This window comes from Vidua macroura, chromosome 3 (genome assembly GCF_024509145.1).
Source record: "Vidua macroura isolate BioBank_ID:100142 chromosome 3, ASM2450914v1, whole genome shotgun sequence".
Classification (NCBI taxonomy): Eukaryota; Metazoa; Chordata; class Aves; order Passeriformes; family Viduidae; genus Vidua; species Vidua macroura.
The window spans coordinates 70,236,235-70,246,854 of NC_071573.1; the positions used below are offsets into that span (position 1 = coordinate 70,236,235).

General features: G+C 44.1%; 1 long non-coding RNA gene across 1 annotated transcript; it reads right to left on the reverse strand.

The window, feature by feature from the left end:
- Positions 1 to 77: 77 nt before the first annotated feature.
- LOC128805476 (uncharacterized) lies at positions 78 to 6,017 on the reverse strand. Its single transcript, XR_008436456.1, has 5 exons — positions 5,912 to 6,017; positions 3,773 to 3,889; positions 2,860 to 2,902; positions 672 to 766; positions 78 to 284 (listed from the first exon to the last, which is right to left on the reverse strand). It is a non-coding gene; the product is annotated as an uncharacterized LOC128805476 (long non-coding RNA).
- Between the last annotated feature and the right edge of the window lie 4,603 nt (positions 6,018 to 10,620).

Below are 10,620 nucleotides of genomic sequence, written 5' to 3' on the forward strand. Positions count from 1 at the left end.
TAAACATACGAATTGGTATGGTGGTTATTTTGACTCATCTGCTTAGCAATCATTTTATTTTAATCAATATTTATTTAACTCACCAGCTCTACAAAAGCTCCCTAATTTCTTCATCTGATTTAATTGATGTTCCCTGACAGAATGAAGCTAGACTGGATAAGACAGTACAAGCTGTGCCAGTCTTCTTTGGTTTGCATCTCTTTCAACAAGTCCTGTGGCTGTCGCAGAGCCAAGGCACATCTTACATCTCGCAGAGGAATTGGGACCATACGTGGCTGTATACCCTGGGACAAAGAGCCAAGAAACACGCAAAACAATAAGCGTTGACACAATAATTAGCATATTGATTCTCCATGCAAATTACCTCTTCATACATTGTGAAACACTTTGCATTGTCAGAGGACTTCAGAGGAGCCTGGAGTTTCTTACAGGCACCACAATAATTAAATACATGTCTTCAGTTGTAACATTAAAATACAATTCTGGGTGAAGGATCATAGAAAGAAACATGCATGTTGTGCAGATAAAAATGTATGGGATATGTCTACCTGACACCCCTATCCCAAAACAGGCACCATAAATTATATTCCTGAAGGAGCTTTCAGACCATGGATATTTCAGGCCTTCTTAGAAGAACATTTTGCTTTTTATTTGAAGGAAATGATCTGTACCTTGTGTCACCTCATCCTCATGCCAAGGGTGAGGAGTGGCTGCAAGTTGAAGGATTGGATCACAAAGCTCAATCTTAGCCCAGTACTCCACTTGCCTGGAAAGAAAGGTTCACTTTAGCAAACCGAGGGAAAGGCCTCAAGTACTGTCCTGTGAGGGGTGATAAAAAACCCACCCCAAACCCAAAAGGATGCATAGGCAGAATAGTGATAGAAATCTGCACTTTTCCTGCATGTGAACAATAATTCATGCAGTTAGTGCTTTATCAGAACTAATTTAACTCAGTTTTTCATTTAAACTACAGGAAAGCAAGTTCAAATAGGTTTCTCTAACATGAAGGACATCTTTTAACCCAACTTTTGCTCCTGTTTACCCCACCCCCAACCAATGCTACTAAATGGCTTGAAACATGACACAAAAATACATGTCTTATCATATCAGTTGGCTTCTCTCACTACAGCAGCCCTTATCAACATTCAGCAGCCCTATTAATGCAGTCCCCGTCAATCAGCATGAAAAAGTAGCACTCCACAGATCTCTGGTCCGTCCCTTCCCAGTATCATAGGCCATTTCTGGATGCCAAATAAAGAGCAGGTGCTCTTTTAATGCCAGCAGTTTGTTCCTTTACATCTGGCCTGCATGCCCGTGGTCCACAGCCCCCACAGCTTGCTCCATGGCAGACCCCTGAGCTGGCAGTCTCACATGAAGCTGTCCTTCCCCAGATGCAGCTGCTGGAGCCCTGTCCCTGTCCCACAGTGGCAAGGCTGGGAGAGCCCTGTGCTTACGCCTTTGTCCAGCACAAACTTTTAGGGGAAGCTTTACCTGTGTATTATATATATTGCACTGCTAAATGCAAACTGCTCTGAAAATATATCATAGATTTGCCTTAATCCTACACTACACTCTTGAGAGATGTGATGGAATAAAGTGCTAGAAAACCATTCCTCATGAGCTGCCAGGATTTTTGTAGAAAAGAACTGTGGAGACCCAAACCTACAGAGACTACTGCAAGAAGCAAAGTTTCGAGTCAAACTGTTCAGGAACTGGGAAGTGGATACCTTCAATGAGCACTGAATTTGACTTACAAACCAGAGAAACCCAGACTTTGGCAGGTATATCTCTGTTCCTTTTAGTAGCACTATGTTTACCATGTTGTAGTCCTCATTGGATATATTGGCAAGCCCTTAACTAACATTTTCCCTTGGGTTATTTTCATTTCATGGGTGGTTGAATTTAATTTAAGGTTCCAAAAAAACTACAAAATAATGTAAACAAGTGTTTTCAAAATTGTTTGCATCTCTCTTATTCCCTCCCATGGGACTGGGGTGTCCTTGAGATACTATACTGGACCTTAGCCCAACAGACTGAGAAACAGGATTGGCAAAAACAGAGGAAGGATGTTGCAACACATCAGCTGAATCTTTTCCCTTGGGGTTTTGAGTTTGGTCTGGCCAGAGAGGTTGGCAGGAGGTGAAGGGGACAACCTCTCCACTTTTGCTCCACATGAAGGCAGGTTTGCAAGGAGGAAGCCTGTTTTCTGCAAATGCCTCTTAAGCAGAGTTTACACCAGGTTTGAGAGGTCATTTGGGGTCCATAGGACAGCCCAGGGCCGTGTTTTTCCCCTGAGGCTCCATGGCCCTCTTTCAGGGCATGCAGGTCAGGTAGGGAGACACAATCTCTGCAGACAGCTTGTGTTGCAAGACAGAAACTGCAATGCATGGTTGCTAGCTATGAAAAACTATCCAGGGAGAAGGTTTCTCTCTTACGAAATGCACCTCCTGATCATCCTGCAGAAATCATTCTTGCCCTTGCTGGTGCTGCCATTCCTCAGCTTTATAGTTCTACCTTTGACTTCCTTACAAGCTTTTAAGACTGTCCCCACACGAGGCTGCCAAGCAGTGCCAGCTTTGCTGCCTTTCCTAAAATGTGCACTTTCAGTTAGAGGAAAAGAAACCCCAACACCTATCTCAGCTTCATAGTATTGGTGCAAATGGTTTAAGCCTTACTGGGGCTTATCAGATAGAATTTTAGCTAATCTAAGGTCAATTTCTATAGCTAGAGTGTTAGTTTATTATTTTAGTGCACTGTTTGGTGCTCTAATTGACACATAAAATGGTGAAATGAATGGTGCAATGATCTTCCCTTCAAGTATTTAGTCATGTGCACAAAAGCAGAGAAGTTTGTACTTACCTGACCATTTTGTCTTTCTATTTCCAACATCATCCTCCAGTGTCTGGAGAATTATCACAAACAAGAAAGAATCATTCCACAGTTAAATAAAAGCACATGTGCTTTTTTGTAGGAAAGGAGGAAAAAGCAGGTATTTTTATATTGCCTCTAAGAACTGTTACCATTGTAGGAATGGACTAAATTTGGACCAGTCACCTAAAGCCCAAACACAAGTATTGCCAAATCGATGCTGTTTTTCTAGACTTCTAGTTTGCATTAGGTTGAACATTTAAACAATTTCTTAATGTTCTTAAACATTAAATCCTCTCCACTTGGTACAACTGCAATTCAAAAGGTGTAAATTGCAAACATTTGTGGAGAGACATTTATTTAGCTGTTAATCTAGGTCATCATAGGTTCTCAGTGCCCTCTATGAGAAACTCTTCTGTTTCTTACCATCTGCACACATCATCATCATTAGGGCAATTAGTGGTGATAAAGAAAACTGTAAGAGAAAACTTCTTCCAGAACTTTTGGCTTCGATGTTTACAAGGCACCGTGTCTGTCACACGAGCATTCAGTCCACAGAACTTCATATTTCTATGAGGTGAACACCATTTTCTTGGGGAAAAGAAACAAACCCCTCTTGCCAGTCAACTTATTGGGGTTTTGTCATTGTTTTGATGGAGTGATTTAGGCATGACTGGGGAGCAGGCTCTTCAGGAGCCGCACGCACATGGATTACACAACACACAAAAAGCTCGATAGTGTCATTACCCCACCTCTGTTTTTTTAAATACACTTCCTCCTGCTTTTAGGTTGGGTCCAGTTATTCATAGGGAACACCTGGCTCTGCACAAGGAAGTACTAAATCCTTTGCCTTCAAAGCACACAGACAGCAAGGAAGGTCAAGTATTATTCAGGGATTTCTCACCAGATCTTCTGATCAGATCTCTTATTTTCTCAGTAAAATGCAGCACAGAATTTTTGCACGTTCAGCTCTGGAGCTCTTGATTAAACAAGTGAAGCTAAACCACCTCCCTGAATGTCGCTAAAACAGGGAAACATAAAAATCAGCATTTAAATGTACCTTTGAGCAACTAATCCCACTTAATCCCAACAGCCCCTGAAAGTCCCTAACGGCACAGGATGGGCAGGGAGCAGCCATGTCCTGCAGCCATGGATCGTGCCAACAGCTGCACAGCCAGGAATGGCACCTCCTTGCCCGGGGGCACAGGGTCTGCAGTCCCGTAGCATGCCAGGAGTCCCCAACACCCCACCAGTGGGACCAGGAGAGCAGTCAGCCAGAGGGAAGTCCAGGGTAGCCCTTGGCACCTTGCTTGTTCACTCATTCTCTCCAGAGACACTGAGACGCCCACCCCTCAAAACACCAACACCAGCACAAATAATTTATCATTATTTGGAAGGAACTGCTCTAGTTTTACTCATAGGTAGGGGCAGTTGTAGATGAAAGAGCAACAAGGACAAGGACAGACCCCTGGCAGGCTTTTTGCCAGGTCTGTGCCCTGGGCAGGGCAGGCAGATAGGATCTGCAGCACCATAAATCACCTCACAGCAAAGGGAGAAGAGAAACGGATTGTGAAATTAACTGTAAGATAAACTTCTAATGTAAACATCGCACTGGCAGGGGGTTGTTGTTTCTGTCTGGGAGCCCAAGTCTGGTACAGTTTACTGGTGACTATGCTGGGACCTTGTTTGGTGAGGTTACTGCTGGCCCTATTGCAGCCATCACTCTTGTTTGCCAGCAGGAGAGGAGGCTGGTGCTGCCATGAGCATCTTCTTGTCCTCTGGCATAATTTGCTTGCTCAGGCACTGGAGCTTTGCCCACAGTTGCCACTACAGACTGTCTGGATCCTCCTGCCCCAGAAAGACACCCTCCCAGACATCTGCCTTGGTGGCCTGGCAACAGTGATGAGGACACCCCAAAAGGTTTCAGCCTCCATCTATCACCAGGGCCTGGGTTTTCTGATAAGCAGGTGCTCACACAAAGCTGCCTCCCCCTGACATGTCCCTGCCCACTGCAGTCCTGCTGCTCACAGTCAGTGGGGCTTTGCTGCTTGCACCTTTACCTGGTCTGGCCCATTGTCCCTGCCAGGAGGGCCAAACATGTGCCCTCAGCAGGGAAAGCAGGCCACCTCTGAAACAAACCTGACCCACTGCAGGAATATTTATATTTTCACCTGCATTTATACTTCTGGTCCAGAAGGAGTCAGACTCCATCATCCTGAAGGGTCCCTTCCAACTCAGCAGATTCTGTGATTCTGTGATTCTGTGATTGTGCTACATCAATACCTCCCTGGGGTCGGGGGCACACCCTGGCTCATGTGTCAGCACAGTGGGACAACATTACTCAATAGCTGTTACAGTCAAACCAGCAGAAAAGACAACAGTTTGCTACTGTACATAGAGGCCTGTGCCTTAGGTAGGAAAGGACAGAAGCCTCTGTGCTTTTTTTTTTTTTTTTTTTTTGTCTTGTTTTAAAGCCGCTTTAAGTCTTTAAGGCAAGTCATAGGGGCATGAGTTTAGAAGCGACCTCAGGAGATCATCCTCCTGCTCCGAGGCAGGGCTGTGGAAAATCCAGGCAAACATTTTGCTCCCAAAAAAACACCCTTAATGAAGAAAAGTCCACACCTCTAGGAAATGTGTTAATTATCTTCATAGCTAAGAGAACATAACCTAAATTTCCTGCAGATGAAACACAGCTATGTCCTCTCCTTAGGGGGTATGAAGGGTGGGAGCTTTTTAGTAATTTTCTTCATGAAGTAATGCAAAGATATTTTGTGTCCCCTCTCAACTGCTTCTAACAAATAACATCACCCTTCTCCAATTGGTCCCCATTCTCACTGCTTCTGCTCATTCTTGCTTCTCTTCAGCCTGGCTTAAATATCCAAGGGGGCCCCAGTGCCACAACTCCACAGGAGAAGCTCAGACAGTCATTACTGCCACAACTACTGCCACAACACCTTTTTTCCAGGGCTGCTGCTTGCGCCCACTTGGCGTTTGCCAGCTGGTCTCTTTCCTCAGCACAGCATCTTTGCCTGCTGAATCTCACCTGGCTGATTTGCCCTCCCAGTTCCTCATGCTGGCGCGTGGTGGCAGTCCTTATTCTGCATGTGGGCCTTGCTGGGTGCTGGGCACGTGTTCTCCAGCTGCTGGGCTGCCTGACCCTGCACCAGCACTCAGAGGCTGCTGCCAGCTTTTGGGTTTCCAGGGCCCCGTGGCCATGGCATCCAGCCCAGGCTGGGTGGGGCAGGTGGCAGGAGGACCAGGGGGACAAGTGTGGCACAAGATTAGGCTCACAGGAGGAGGATAGAAGGGACAGCTGGGAGGGGAGATAGCACGCAAGTCCTACTTTTAGAAATGCACACAAGCAAGCCAATAGTTATTGAAGTGTCTTGGTGAAAAAGTAGTTGCTATCTCCAAATTCTTCTTCTCTGGTCAAGCACCTGTGGTTTTCCTGCCAGGTGGAAGGTAGAGGGGCTGAAAACTGACAATTGGCCAAAAAGTTTGTGGGACACACAGGAGAAATTCCCAGGATGTAGGGTCTGGTCATCGTTTCCCAGCATGAGAGTCTGTATCCCATAATGGCCTACCCAAAATTTGGGAGTAAACTGCTTAAACACAAAGTACTTCAGCAATTTGTCATAATTCAGGTTTCAGTAAGAGGGGTCAGAACACCCTCTTATGTAATTCTGCTCCATCTCTTTCTTCAAACATTTATTTTGTCAGACTCTTATTATTATCTTACGTTTCAGGTGCCAGATTCAACCCACATCTAACATTTCTAGTACAACTTTATCCTGATACTCTGGGCACATGGGTCATGTCTAAGACAAGGCTAGACCAAAAAGAAATGTGTGTGACCTCTGAGCGTGTGTGTGTACAAACTTAGACAAGTCACCTTTAGATGGTCATTCCTCAACCATTAGCTCACCTGATCTGCCCGTATGGTAAATTTGACCTTTAAGTTAGTCTTGAAATGCTGAACATGTGCCTACAGAGGACTGTCAGTTATTGTGGAAAAGAAACAGATAAGCCTTTTGTTAGCTTATGGATGAGGTGATCAGCATGAAATTCTGATAACCTTCAGTTGGAAAAGTTTGCAGATTCTTGAATCACTGAAATAGAGAGAATCAAAGTTTTTCGATTTTATTTTTCAGATTATAGCCTGAGGAAGTATTGCAGGTCACATGTGCCAGAGAGCAGACACCACTGTCAGCTTTGCAGCTGGTTGTTCTGGGCTGCACCTAAACTGTACAAAGCTACTTCACAATATTCATTTCTCACAGAAAAACTTGCCAGAACATGAACATGTTTTCTAAAAGCAAGGCATTCATTTCTCTCCCATTTATTTGTCTGTAGCAGTTTGCTCTGAAGTGGTGGGCTCGTGTCCCTTTGAGCTGCCATATACCTGGTAAGAGGTCCACAAACCATTTGTACTCTCAGCTCTGCATCTCCTTACCTTACCTGTGAATACAGCCACCAGACCACACTGGCTGCAAGCTTATTATTCCAAGTGAAGCAATGTTCAGGGTTTAACCTGTGTTAGGAAACCTGATGCAGCCACAGCAGGAAACTTCATCTTCAGACTCAGGTGTAGCTTGAAGCAGCAAAACAAGGAGTGTTTCTTCCTAGTGTAGCTGGAATGGTGTGACTTGTGCTGGCAATGAGTTCTTACCAGGTACCTGTGTTACCTGGGCTTCTTGCTTAAATAAAAGCCTTGTAAAAAATAATCATGTCCACAACTTACATAATTAACCCAACAAATATTTTAATAACTGGCCTTAGAAAAGCAGAGAATGTAAAAAGTAATCGAATCAAGAAAAGAAAAAAAAAAAAAAGAAAAAAAAAAGAAAAAAAAATTATTTCCAGAAAAGATTCATGAGGATTAAAAGATAGGAAGAGCATTGCTGACAGCAATGAAAATCACCAGTGACTTTAGATATGGATTGAACAATGACCAAAGGGAGTGAAAAAGTGGTTCAAATGCCCCCATGGCATTGTATCATTTAAAGAGTAGCATTTTATGAAACCGTTTCCACTTGTCACTTTATTTTTCACTCCTATGTGCTCACATCTCTTGAGATTTTCTCTGCACACAAGGAGAAGCCCCCTTGGATGCATGGTCCATGAGATCCGTAATGTGGGAGCTGGACACCCCCCCTGCTCCTTACACACCCCTTTGTGGGGGAAAACCAAACCTTGAGAGTCTCCTGCTAACAGTAACATCATCTTGTCACCCCAGAGGCCCTTTCATAAGAAGGGAGCAAAGTTTTGTCAAGGGAAGGTGAAGACATTGTGGAAAAGCAAAAGTGTTCAGGTAGGAGATTTAAGAGGCTGGAAATGCAATCACATCCCCCAGGACCCAGCAATTCAGGGCACTTTCTGCAGGCAACTTCTCACCTTGATGTCCTTTGGTGAAAAACAGTGAATTGGGCTCACCCTGAAGTGCTTGTTATGGGTGAGGAGAAGGGAAGAGAGGCTGTGCATTTGTGTTACTCCAGGGAAACTTCCCACATGACCGCTCCTGTCTGTGTAACTTGGTTAGTGCTGGCCCTTTGGTGACAGCCACCGTACCCAGACTGCAGAGCAAACACAGCTCCACTGCACATCCCCTCTGCATCCACTCCTGACCTCCCCCCTCTGCTACCTTCTCCAGAGGCAGAAGCTTCAGAGAAGACACCCAGAGGTAGCTGCCTTCCTCAGGAAGAGACTTCGATCCAGCTCTGAAAGCCAGTGTAATTTTGTAACTGCTATGGCAGAGTAGAATTTTAACTTCAATTGTGGATTTTCCATGAGAGGCTGCTAGGCTGAGTGACAGTGCGTGGCAAAAACTTCTGTATAAATGAGACAGCCTCACCATAAATTTTGACTAACAGATGCACAGTGAGGTTGATAACAAAATTTGATATTGCAAATATGACTCTCCAGAGAAGTGTGAATGAATGACAATGGGTTTAATTTAATGAGTAAAATTACTTTGTTTTTTTATTGTATGTCTTTTATGAATTGCTTTATTGCTTGCTAAGCAGTGACTTTTCTCCAGGACATTCATCCATGAATTAGTTAATGGTGTACAAGCCTGGTTAGCCTTAAGAGAAGCTTAAGACAGATTTAAGATAAAGTGCTGGTGAAGTATGAATTTTCTACAGAAACAACAAATCCAAGACAAACACTAGGCCAGTCATTCACAGCAGAGGCTTGGAACAGCTGGACCTCTCCCTCCTGGAGGGGAAGGTGTCAGGAGCATCTTCCTCTGCTGCTCTCCAGGGAACACCTCTGAGGTGACTCTGCCAATGCACACTTTTTCTCCATCTTTTGCTTTGGAGGTCAGAGGTAGAGTACAGCTGTATTTCTTAGCTAGCACTTTCTACTGCCATCCTTTTCCAAGGTGGTTAGGAACAGCAAAAGGAACCATTGTTCATGCAGCAGGTGAATCTTCGGAGAGGTTATCACACACCAGAGCAAGGTGCTGGCACCTGCTGTGTTTGCTCCCACTGATGTCCTTCCCATCCTCCCACGCTGGACCTCGCTGCACCAGCTATGGGATAATTCAGGGTTTACAGTGGCCCTCAGAGCATGAAGTAGAACCAAAGTCTGACATTCCTGTGGTGCCACGGTGCACAGGTGCCAGCAGCAGCCTCAATTCCCATTGCAGAGAGCACTGCTGGAAGGCTAATCCCCAGGGAAAGGCAACATGTGGGAATTGCTCTGTGCTTTAAATTTCAGCAAAAACAAAGTTTTAAGGTATTGCTTCAAAAGGAGTGAAAATTGAGGGAAAAGACTCCTGATCAGCATTGTATTTGTCTTGGAAGCTGGAAATATGTTTTATGAGATGTTATGTATTTTTACAGTTTTCCCCCAATTTCACCAAGTCACTCATAGGACATAGGCATCTTTAAACCTGCATGGCATAATGTAACATTAAAAGAATGTTACAACAGTTAACCTCATTTATGCCAGCTGTTCCTACTGAATTGGGACATTTTATCTCATTTTCTAGATTAAATCAGGTCCTTGGTATGTCATCAAACCATCAACAAATAAAAGCAGGTGACACTTTGTTCAAGTAAGTAAATGTTTTGACATATGCAAAACTGCTCATGTCATGAGTATGCAAAGAAAATCCAGGTGCAAAAATAAAAATTCTAAACTAGAGATTCTAAATTTTGTCAGACAATTCCAAATTTTCTCAAAGATTTAAACCACTGTAAAAAAATTTAAAAGCTTACTTGGTTTTTTTTTTGCTTTAGTGGAATTTTCTATGCTTTGTACTTATGTGATAAACACATTTTCATTTTTAAAAATTCCACAGGCAGACCCAGTGAGAAAAAAAAGCTCTGTGGGCTGGGTTGGGCAAACAGAGATGCCATGAGACAGCACAGAAGCCGCTGGCAGTGGGATGAATGTGTGTACCAGCAAGAGCAGTATCTACTCCATCTGGCTTGGGCTCCACTTCATCCAGGAAGACTTCCTTTTGAAGGGGGAGATTCCAGTCACGATGGCTCCAACCAGTAAAAGAGGTAGCCTCCCAGATTTACTTATCTCAGCCTTCTTGAAAGCACCCCTAACTTCCTTGGCAGCAGTAACCAAACAAGAGCTGTAAAATACTGTTTTCCCTGGTCTGGCTGAACTCACGACTCAGCATATGTGGCGGGGAGCTCCTAAAAGAGCTCTCTGTTGCCTCACCAGCCTCAGCAGCAACTTGAAAAGTCTTTTGCCTTCTTGGACAATTGGAGAAGTTTTAAAATGTTTGGACTT